The sequence below is a fragment of the Homalodisca vitripennis genome, chromosome 6 (assembly GCF_021130785.1).
Source record: "Homalodisca vitripennis isolate AUS2020 chromosome 6, UT_GWSS_2.1, whole genome shotgun sequence".
NCBI lineage: Eukaryota > Metazoa > Arthropoda > Insecta > Hemiptera > Cicadellidae > Homalodisca > Homalodisca vitripennis.
In genome coordinates, this window is record NC_060212.1 from 71,086,046 (window position 1) to 71,097,933 (window position 11,888).

An 11,888-nucleotide genomic window follows, 5' to 3' on the forward strand; every position below is an offset into this window, starting at 1 on the left:
AATGATTGAATAATTGTAAATCATTATATACACCTGTTTTTCCAGGTTTAGAGAGATAAATTACATAAAAAGGATTAAATGAGACCTTCGATATTGTCCTGGTAGTCAGCGTATCATTCGGAGAGCTCGGCACAATCCCTAAATATTTTCTGCTCCGTAAGAATTATACATTTGTTCAAATAATTCAAATAATAAAGTGGTAATTCATCATCACCAATTACTAAAGGCACGCCACCTTGAATAATTAGTTATGTACAAACTTACCTACAAAACAAAGAATCTGCCTGTACGTTATTTATCTACATCACAAGAATAGCTTCTAGCGACTCGTTGGTTTGATAAACGAAGTCCTAATTCCTTGAAAGTTGTAATCAATGTTGCTTGATTTTTTCAAATAAAAAGGTGTCTCAGTCTTCAATGTATTTCTACAAAAAAATGCTCCAATTTTAGCCTTAATTTAGAGAATAATTTTCATCTCTAATAAAAAACAACCATACATAATACACGGTTTAAGCTTATTATTCTATTAATATTTCTTAACAAAAATAAAGAAAGGAATATATTTATATACAAGCAGTATATACAACATTTTAGGATTAAGTGTTGTATTATATAAGGATAAGACGGGTTTGAGAAGTGTTATTAAAGCTGTAACAAAAAAATAATTTATCTGCGATTTTCCAAGAAGCGGAAATGAGGCAATCAAGACAGCAGGGTCAGCAGTTAATTTAATGCTAAGGCTGAAAAGAGAGTACGAGACGAGAATGTGCAGCGAAAGTAAAGATCTCACAATACTCCATCAAGGAGGAAGAAACCTCAATTAACGCATAGTGTAGGTTCAATACTGCGAAACCTGACGAGAAACTGTGATTATTCTTACTTTCTATGCTTAAATTGTATAATTTTTACAACTAAACAGCATTTCGTTATACTATTTGTGTGTTTGTTTACAAATCAATACAACAATTATCATAGATTCTTACACACTTATATTTGTGTACATGCATCTGTGAAAGTCTCCTCATTTAACCTTCAATTGAGATTTCCCATTCTCTCTGCAGTAAAGCAGCGTTGGGCAGGAAACACAGATACAAATGTAGCATTCCAGAGAATTGTCTGAGGTCTTTAGCAGTCTTCGCAATAGGGTGGGTCAAAATGATTGCATGTATGTACGATGATGTATCTTCTAGAGTAAGGGTCATGTGCCCTATCAGCAAACAAGGAACACCAGAAAATTAACGCACTCGCCGCCTAGAATGCATATGCTGCTTTTAATGAAAATTCCAAAGGAGGAGGGTAGGTCTATCAGCAACTATGCAAGATGCTCCTTATCGGATTTTGAAGTCACAAGAATTTTGTCAATGTAGATACACCAGAAATCTTCATCAAAACTCAATCAACGAAACTCTTACCTGCACCTTAAAAAGCTATATTATTAGAAATAACACACTTTGATCTACTGTGAAAATACATAATTATTACAATTTGTTCTTGTTTTCTGCCTCCCAAAAGGAAGCGATGTCGGCGCGATAAGTAGGCTACTCTGTCTCTATCTACTTCCTGTTATTACGCGATACAAGTAGGGTAAGATTAGTTTATCATAAATATGTTACTAGTAGTACCAAACAAACTTCACGTGATCTGAGCTTGAATTGTGTAATTTCTCGGCGGATGATTTTCTTTTCTCTCAAAACGTAGAGGTTGGTGACCTCAGATCATGTCCAACATCGTCCATCTTTTTCCGACATCAGATCACGATTCTTTGATGCCACCCCGCACTTCTGGTGAAAAAAGAAAAACATCCCTTAAATAAAGCTCACGTAAGCGATTGAATATGTCAACTTTAACATTATTTGCAATACGTATTTTGTATAGTTCAATAATTCATCTATACCTAGTGACATACTGGCCTGCTTCTTGCCGGCATCGCTTTTTTCCGGGAGGCAAAAATCAAGAAACTATCATCATAATAAAATAGAGGCCTCCGGATAATCCAAAAGAACGAAAAGATTTTGCACTATTGAGTACGTGTTCCTCCGGGATGTTGGAAGTCGAGTATCGGTTGGTAATGGTAAAAAGATAGGGCAATGCAGTCTCTTCATGATCTTTATTCACAACCTTTGTTGCCACCTTATAGAGAGAATAAGACTAAACCTTCACTTTGGCCATTTTATTTTATCAGGGGCTTTATTCTAGAAGCCCTTTTCTTATTGGAATTGTTTATAAACTTGAAAACAAACACCCCAAAAACATGCTTTATATTTTTGTATCTTTGCTTTTGTGTTGTTTTTGCTATATTATCGGAGTGTTTGTTTCCAAGTTTCTCAGGGGCTAGTCTTCGAAGCTTACAGAGACTGGTGGACCAGGACAACGCCTGAAGGAGTGCGGTGAGTCTTGTTTCACTGCTAATGCTGGATATTCTGAGGTCTTAGTGAGCACCGACTCATTTTGAAATATCTGAGAATAAGAAGACGGAAATTTAGCGTTTTAGGTCTTAACGACCTGTATCTGCACGACCTACTGCAACCGGCGAGGTTCACCATCTACTACGAGATCATAGCGGTTCAGGAAACCTACTCCAACAATGGATTTGGCTACAGCAGCTAATATGAAACGCATAATATGGCTTGCCTGATTCTAAAATCTAGATTTAACGCCCCCTAAACATATGTAGAAAACCTAACCCTCAGTGTGATAGGAAACTTCGTATCCTTGGTGTTAAGTTTGTGAGTTTCTCCATTAGGGCCTCCAGTATGTTGGAAGCGGAAGTTTATTTATATATGATTTAATTAATCTATTATTCTATGCCATCATCTCCCCGTTGCTCTCGCCGTCCTTTTGTTCCTGTATACAATACAAACTATATGTAAGATCTATACAGTTGAATCGATGAATACCTTATTGGTTGTATGTACATTCTACCTTTGAAAAAATATTTGCATTTTTTTGTCATAAATTTATGTTATGAATGTATTTGTATATTAATGTGTTTATAAATTATTTATATTGATAACATTACCTAAAAAATTTTAAGAAATGATTTAACTGATCTTCCTCTTCTGTAGAGGATGTTAAGACCAGATGGTAATGTTCGTTAATAATTTCAATTCCATTTACGGAAAGAAGTGATCTATACAGGAAATGTTTGAAAGCTCATAGGCTTTATAATCGCCTGCATTGGATAGCATCACTAATAGTCCCCAGCATTTATAGTTGTATAGTATTCTAACGTATTTATCCAAGATCGCTTTTATCAATATTAGTAAATACCGGATATAAATTATAAATTAAACGTACCAGGGTTGAAAAATTCTTGCCGCACTGGGACCCTATTCTATACGAAAATTTGATATGTTGAATATAGTTTAAATTATTGAAGGTTCTTAGCTATTAAGAGTAATTATTTGCAATGAGGTACTAAACGGTAGTTCTTATACAAATCTTTTATACAGCCCTCCCTCTGCCTAAATCCCCTAGCACCAATCAGTAAAAGTAGGGACGAGGTGTAGTCAAGAATATGTCCTTAATGGAACCTTTTGTAAGCGCCACTTTCACAGTAGGTGTTATCCCCCTTTAGAGAACTATTCACAGGTTCAGATATTACTTTTCAAGAGTCTCTGTCTGAGGCACTCTACGCCGTATAACGCGTCTCGAGAGCATACATACCAAACACCTTATTATACCGGTTATTTAAAACATTATATGTTATGTTTACTCCTTTAAATTCTATTTACTTTCATTAACTTGGATTGCAGTTACAAAATGGTTTAAATGAGTTGAAGAATAGATCATTGCTCTTTTCCAATCACATTTAAAAGACATATTGTAATTAATTAGCATACTACCACAAACTTTCTCCTACTCTATAAATAAAACTACAGATTTTTCTTAGATCTCTTTTTTTGGTTCAGGCTCCATCAGCTCAGCCCCACGCTCAGTGTGCGCGTATAATGGTAGTTGATCACCAGATGCTAAGCTATTCACACTATTTTTTACCACTCTTAAACCGAATTTTCTCTTTTACCTGTAATGATTTAATGTGACTACAAGTTACATTGATAAATGTTCAAACGACTTCGATATCGTCTACATACTGTATATAATATTGCCTGCAGTGATTCAATTCTTGATCTCGTCAATTGTTCATCAACATGATAATTTTTCCCCCTTATAAACATTACACATTGATAAATAAATTAAGGAAAAAAGAAACCATTAAAAGGTATTGTAATCTGTGCTAAGTACTTAAAAATTATGTTAATTTGTATAAATCTTGTCATGTTTCAATATTTTATTAAGTATTATGATAACGGCATTATATTGGACTGTGGATTTAATTTTTAATCGAGTTAAAATTTTGTTGAGACTACTGATAAACTGATCGTTAAAAAATTATTATATATATATATATATATATATATATACGAGATACATTAACTTTGTATAAATGGCAATAGCCTTATATAATTTCAATAAACATTGAATCACAAAAAGTACTTGCTCCCCCGGGACTCGAACCCGGATCTCTCACTTGCCGGGTAATGTGCTACCATTACACCACAGAGCGCTTACTTTTTCCGGTTCAATTATTTTGTATTTGTCACATATGCGTTTAAAATAAGCAAACTAACATATGATCGGAAGACCAAATACCTGTAAAACGACTTTTATTTACATTAAATTGTATAAATGGCAATTGCCTTATTTAATTTCAATAAACATTGAATCGCAAAAAGTACTTGCTCCGCCGGGAGTCGAACCCGGATCTCTCACTTGCCGGGTGAATGTGCTACCATTACACCACGGAGCGCTTATTTTTTTCGATTCAATTATTTTGTATTTGGCCGTATCTGTCACATATGCGTTTAAATAAGCAAACTAAAATATGATCAGAAGATCAGGTTGGAGTCTAAGCTTGGGCAAGTAAAAACTTTCATGAGAAGTAATGTGATGGCATTGTGATACTCAAAGGGAAATTGAGAGCTTAATTTGTGTTTCACAAATTTTTTATTGTAGTAAAAATGCAAGTTAATTTTTCTTTCTAATAATTATCTAGATTAACTATAAGATTAAAATACTTTATCCGCTTTCATGTCAATGATGATTATATACGTCAACGAATATAGACTTGATAAACTTTTTGACATGTTATTTATTGCCCATAAAATATGCAGTCTTCATACTCTCTGCACTCATTTAGCTTCATATTAACTAAACTTACAGATATATAACAGTTTTTATAAAATATGGGACGATTTCACTCAAAGTGGCTCTTATGAACAAAGAAAATCCACTATAAAATACACGTGACACATATTACGTTTTAGTACCCAATAGTAATCTCTTATGTGTGTCTGTAACTCTTTCCAATCTTCTAATCCTACCCGCTAAGTTATGATTGGGACATAATAAAAACCTTTAAGTCGTGGGATCAATTCACGTTTTATTACATCTTTATTACTTTCAACTCTGTATTACTATTCAATTGCAATAAAAAGTGTTTCAATATATAATTTAAGCACCATTACTATATGCAACACATTTAATTATTTGAGTAAAGTTTAAAATAAAAGATAAAATTAGAATAACTTGTAGCTATTAATCCCTTTAACAAATAACTCCGATTCTCTATAGGTAAAAGACCATACGGGCACATATGTAGCCCACAACGATTTTTTTGCTAATAAGAGACCCTGTCTGGTTAAATTAATTTCTAAAGATTTTGTGAATTTCCAGAACAAAAAAATTTTTATAACTACAACAAAAATTTTACTTAATTTATAATATTTAGTATTTATAATAATACGCATGTTTGTGTCAAATTTATAAAAATCCATATTCCACTTATCGTTGAGAGTTTTCTTGTAAAATATTACAATTTAGTTTCGTTTTTTATATTTCATTCTATGGTCTAGCTCTAGGACATTAAAAACTCAGCTCTTATATACCGGCAGAATATGAAGAATTATTTGGTGAAATTTACCTATGGCCAACAAAGGAAAATGAGGTTACAGAAAACAAACATTGATTCCTTACGTAAAGAAAAGACAACCTCAATATTAAAAACTTATCATAAAGTGTGTATTTATTATGATTTTACTCATTTCATTGTAAATATATACAGTAATAAGCTTTAATCAAAATCATGTGTTTAGCTTTTTCGGTATTACGTAATAAAACGTAATTAATTAACAATGTTTAGGAAAAATTCTTGACTCCAGTGTAAGAGTTATGGCTTGCATATAGGTTTTTTGTTTTCTCAAAAGTAAATGTTATTAACTTGTAGCATTAATCAATTCAATTACACAAAAATATAAACATAAACATACAAAATTCAAACTATAAACATTTACAACTTATTTTTAAATTAGTATTTTAAAGTCAATTATACTGGTCCTACTCAAACAGTTAGGCACTATTAAAGTAAATGCTAATTTAATTATAAAGGCCTGAAACTAATAATATTATTTTAATACAGGAACTTTACGTGTTATTTTTAGTGAACGTAAATGCATACCAGCTTTTAAAATTCTTCCTTCATTCATAATTTTATTATTATTCAAATTTTGTTTAGATGATCAAAATTAAATCACTTTTGTACAACAGAAGTATTGAGATTTCACAAAATGTTCTAACAGTACTTGAATATTACATGATATAGATGTTTTTATTTAGCGCTCCATCACGTTGTTTCCAGTACTGCTCATAATAATCTTCAGTTAACGTTAGTTCCCTTGAGTGTGCATATTAAGTTTGGTTAAAATCAAGTTTTAAAAATTATATGACTTTTGTGTAGACTTTGGATCTTGGAATATTTGTGAGAACTTAGTCGAAATCTCTTGTTTACTAGAACACATAATCGAGTATGCACTGGGTTTGATCTGGGTCTCCAACTATGCATTTTTAAGTTATTTAAGTTAAGTTATTATATGTATTAATTTTATTATATTTCCAACATATTTCTATTGCAACTGTAAATATATTGACGAAAAATATAAAAAAATATTTAAAAAATACATAAAAATATTTACGAACGTAACACTATTAATATAATAAAACTATGAGGATTCCCTTCAAAATTAAACAATATAGGAGTAAAACATTGATATTCCACCTGCATCTTTCGATTTAAATTAAAGTATAATCTCGAAATTGGACAGTATTTTACTAACTGGAAAACCTATCATGAATGATATATCTATATGTAGAAAGTTTATATTCTATGCCCATTGATGTAACTCGCCACCAGGAGGTGCTGCAATAGATACAAGTTTTCAAAGCGCCTGCACATTATAAACTGCAATTACAAGACAGTTACGTATATTAAATAGCCAAACACTATTTGAAGGCGCTAAGTTATTATGAATATTTGTCTTTAAAATAACTTTCTGGTTGAACTTAAAGCTTGAGGTTTGGACCACTTTATAATAAAGTACATGTACGTGTATAATGGCTGTAAACATACACGTTTGACAAATTTACTTGGTCGTGGCAACGAGACATACTCTAAATCGGCATTGGAAATATAATTCACTTGAACCAGAAGTGCTAATATACAGGCAAAGTTTACGAAAAGCGTGCGAAGCCGCGGGAAAGAGCTAGTAGTATATATATATATATATATATATATATATATATATATATATATATACGTTTTACAGGTATTTGGTCTTCCGATCATATGTTAGTTTGCTTATTTAAACGCATATGTGACAAATACAAAATAATTGAACCGGAAAAAGTAAGCGCTCTGTGGTGTAATGGTAGCACATTACCCGGCAAGTGAGAGATCCGGGTTCGAGTCCCGGGGGAGCAAGTACTTTTTGTGATTCAATGTTTATTGAAATTATATAAGGCTATTGCCATTTATACAAAGTTAATGTATCTCGTATATATATATATATATATATATATAATAATTTTTTAACGATCAGTTTATCAGTAGTCTCAACAAAATTTTAACTCGATTAAAAATTAAATCCACAGTCCAATATAATGCCGTTATCATAATACTTAATAAAATATTGAAACATGACAAGATTTATACAAATTAACATAATTTTTAAGTACTTAGCACAGATTACAATACCTTTTAATGGTTTCTTTTTTCCTTAATTTATTTATCAATGTGTAATGTTTATAAGGGGGAAAAATTATCATGTTGATGAACAATTGACGAGATCAAGAATTGAATCACTGCAGGCAATATTATATACAGTATGTAGACGATATCGAAGTCGTTTGAACATTTATCAATGTAACTTGTAGTCACATTAAATCATTACAGGTAAAAGAGAAAATTCGGTTTAAGAGTGGTAAAAAATAGTGTGAATAGCTTAGCATCTGGTGATCAACTACCATTATACGCGCACACTGAGCGTGGGGCTGAGCTGATGGAGCCTGAACCAAAAAAAGAGATCTAAGAAAAATCTGTAGTTTTATTTATAGAGTAGGAGAAAGTTTGTGGTAGTATGCTAATTAATTACAATATGTCTTTTAAATGTGATTGGAAAAGAGCAATGATCTATTCTTCAACTCATTTAAACCATTTTGTAACTGCAATCCAAGTTAATGAAAGTAAATAGAATTTAAAGGAGTAAACATAACATATAATGTTTTAAATAACCGGTATAATAAGGTGTTTGGTATGTATGCTCTCGAGACGCGTTATACGGCGTAGAGTGCCTCAGACAGAGACTCTTGAAAAGTAATATCTGAACCTGTGAATAGTTCTCTAAAGGGGGATAACACCTACTGTGAAAGTGGCGCTTACAAAAGGTTCCATTAAGGACATATTCTTGACTACACCTCGTCCCTACTTTTACTGATTGGTGCTAGGGGATTTAGGCAGAGGGAGGGCTGTATAAAAGATTTGTATAAGAACTACCGTTTAGTACCTCATTGCAAATAATTACTCTTAATAGCTAAGAACCTTCAATAATTTAAACTATATTCAACATATCAAATTTTCGTATAGAATAGGGTCCCAGTGCGGCAAGAATTTTTCAACCCTGGTACGTTTAATTTATAATTTATATCCGGTATTTACTAATATTGATAAAAGCGATCTTGGATAAATACGTTAGAATACTATACAACTATAAATGCTGGGGACTATTAGTGATGCTATCCAATGCAGGCGATTATAAAGCCTATGAGCTTTCAAACATTTCCTGTATAGATCACTTCTTTCCGTAAATGGAATTGAAATTATTAACGAACATTACCATCTGGTCTTAACATCCTCTACAGAAGAGGAAGATCAGTTAAATCATTTCTTAAAATTTTTTAGGTAATGTTATCAATATAAATAATTTATAAACACATTAATATACAAATACATTCATAACATAAATTTATGACAAAAAAATGCAAATATTTTTTCAAAGGTAGAATGTACATACAACCAATAAGGTATTCATCGATTCAACTGTATAGATCTTACATATAGTTTGTATTGTATACAGGAACAAAAGGACGGCGAGAGCAACGGGGAGATGATGGCATAGAATAATAGATTAATTAAATCATATATAAATAAACTTCCGCTTCCAACATACTGGAGGCCCTAATGGAGAAACTCACAAACTTAACACCAAGGATACGAAGTTTCCTATCACACTGAGGGTTAGGTTTTCTACATATGTTTAGGGGGCGTTAAATCTAGATTTTAGAATCAGGCAAGCCATATTATGCGTTTCATATTAGCTGCTGTAGCCAAATCCATTGTTGGAGTAGGTTTCCTGAACCGCTATGATCTCGTAGTAGATGGTGAACCTCGCCGGTTGCAGTAGGTCGTGCAGATACAGGTCGTTAAGACCTAAAACGCTAAATTTCCGTCTTCTTATTCTCAGATATTTCAAAATGAGTCGGTGCTCACTAAGACCTCAGAATATCCAGCATTAGCAGTGAAACAAGACTCACCGCACTCCTTCAGGCGTTGTCCTGGTCCACCAGTCTCTGTAAGCTTCGAAGACTAGCCCCTGAGAAACTTGGAAACAAACACTCCGATAATATAGCAAAAACAACACAAAAGCAAAGATACAAAAATATAAAGCATGTTTTTGGGGTGTTTGTTTTCAAGTTTATAAACAATTCCAATAAGAAAAGGGCTTCTAGAATAAAGCCCCTGATAAAATAAAATGGCCAAAGTGAAGGTTTAGTCTTATTCTCTCTATAAGGTGGCAACAAAGGTTGTGAATAAAGATCATGAAGAGACTGCATTGCCCTATCTTTTTACCATTACCAACCGATACTCGACTTCCAACATCCCGGAGGAACACGTACTCAATAGTGCAAAATCTTTTCGTTCTTTTGGATTATCCGGAGGCCTCTATTTTATTATGATGATAGTTTCTTGATTTTTGCCTCCCGGAAAAAAGCGATGCCGGCAAGAAGCAGGCCAGTATGTCACTAGGTATAGATGAATTATTGAACTATACAAAATACGTATTGCAAATAATGTTAAAGTTGACATATTCAATCGCTTACGTGAGCTTTATTTAAGGGATGTTTTTCTTTTTTCACCAGAAGTGCGGGGTGGCATCAAAGAATCGTGATCTGATGTCGGAAAAAGATGGACGATGTTGGACATGATCTGAGGTCACCAACCTCTACGTTTTGAGAGAAAAGAAAATCATCCGCCGAGAAATTACACAATTCAAGCTCAGATCACGTGAAGTTTGTTTGGTACTACTAGTAACATATTTATGATAAACTAATCTTACCCTACTTGTATCGCGTAATAACAGGAAGTAGATAGAGACAGAGTAGCCTACTTATCGCGCCGACATCGCTTCCTTTTGGGAGGCAGAAAACAAGAACAAATTGTAATAATTATGTATTTTCACAGTAGATCAAAGTGTGTTATTTCTAATAATATAGCTTTTTAAGGTGCAGGTAAGAGTTTCGTTGATTGAGTTTTGATGAAGATTTCTGGTGTATCTACATTGACAAAATTCTTGTGACTTCAAAATCCGATAAGGAGCATCTTGCATAGTTGCTGATAGACCTACCCTCCTCCTTTGGAATTTTCATTAAAAGCAGCATATGCATTCTAGGCGGCGAGTGCGTTAATTTTCTGGTGTTCCTTGTTTGCTGATAGGGCACATGACCCTTACTCTAGAAGATACATCATCGTACATACATGCAATCATTTTGACCCACCCTATTGCGAAGACTGCTAAAGACCTCAGACAATTCTCTGGAATGCTACATTTGTATCTGTGTTTCCTGCCCAACGCTGCTTTACTGCAGAGAGAATGGGAAATCTCAATTGAAGGTTAAATGAGGAGACTTTCACAGATGCATGTACACAAATATAAGTGTGTAAGAATCTATGATAATTGTTGTATTGATTTGTAAACAAACACACAAATAGTATAACGAAATGCTGTTTAGTTGTAAAAATTATACAATTTAAGCATAGAAAGTAAGAATAATCACAGTTTCTCGTCAGGTTTCGCAGTATTGAACCTACACTATGCGTTAATTGAGGTTTCTTCCTCCTTGATGGAGTATTGTGAGATCTTTACTTTCGCTGCACATTCTCGTCTCGTACTCTCTTTTCAGCCTTAGCATTAAATTAACTGCTGACCCTGCTGTCTTGATTGCCTCATTTCCGCTTCTTGGAAAATCGCAGATAAATTATTTTTTTGTTACAGCTTTAATAACACTTCTCAAACCCGTCTTATCCTTATATAATACAACACTTAATCCTAAAATGTTGTATATACTGCTTGTATATAAATATATTCCTTTCTTTATTTTTGTTAAGAAATATTAATAGAATAATAAGCTTAAACCGTGTATTATGTATGGTTGTTTTTTATTAGAGATGAAAATTATTCTCTAAATTAAGGCTAAAATTGGAGCATTTTTTTGTAGAA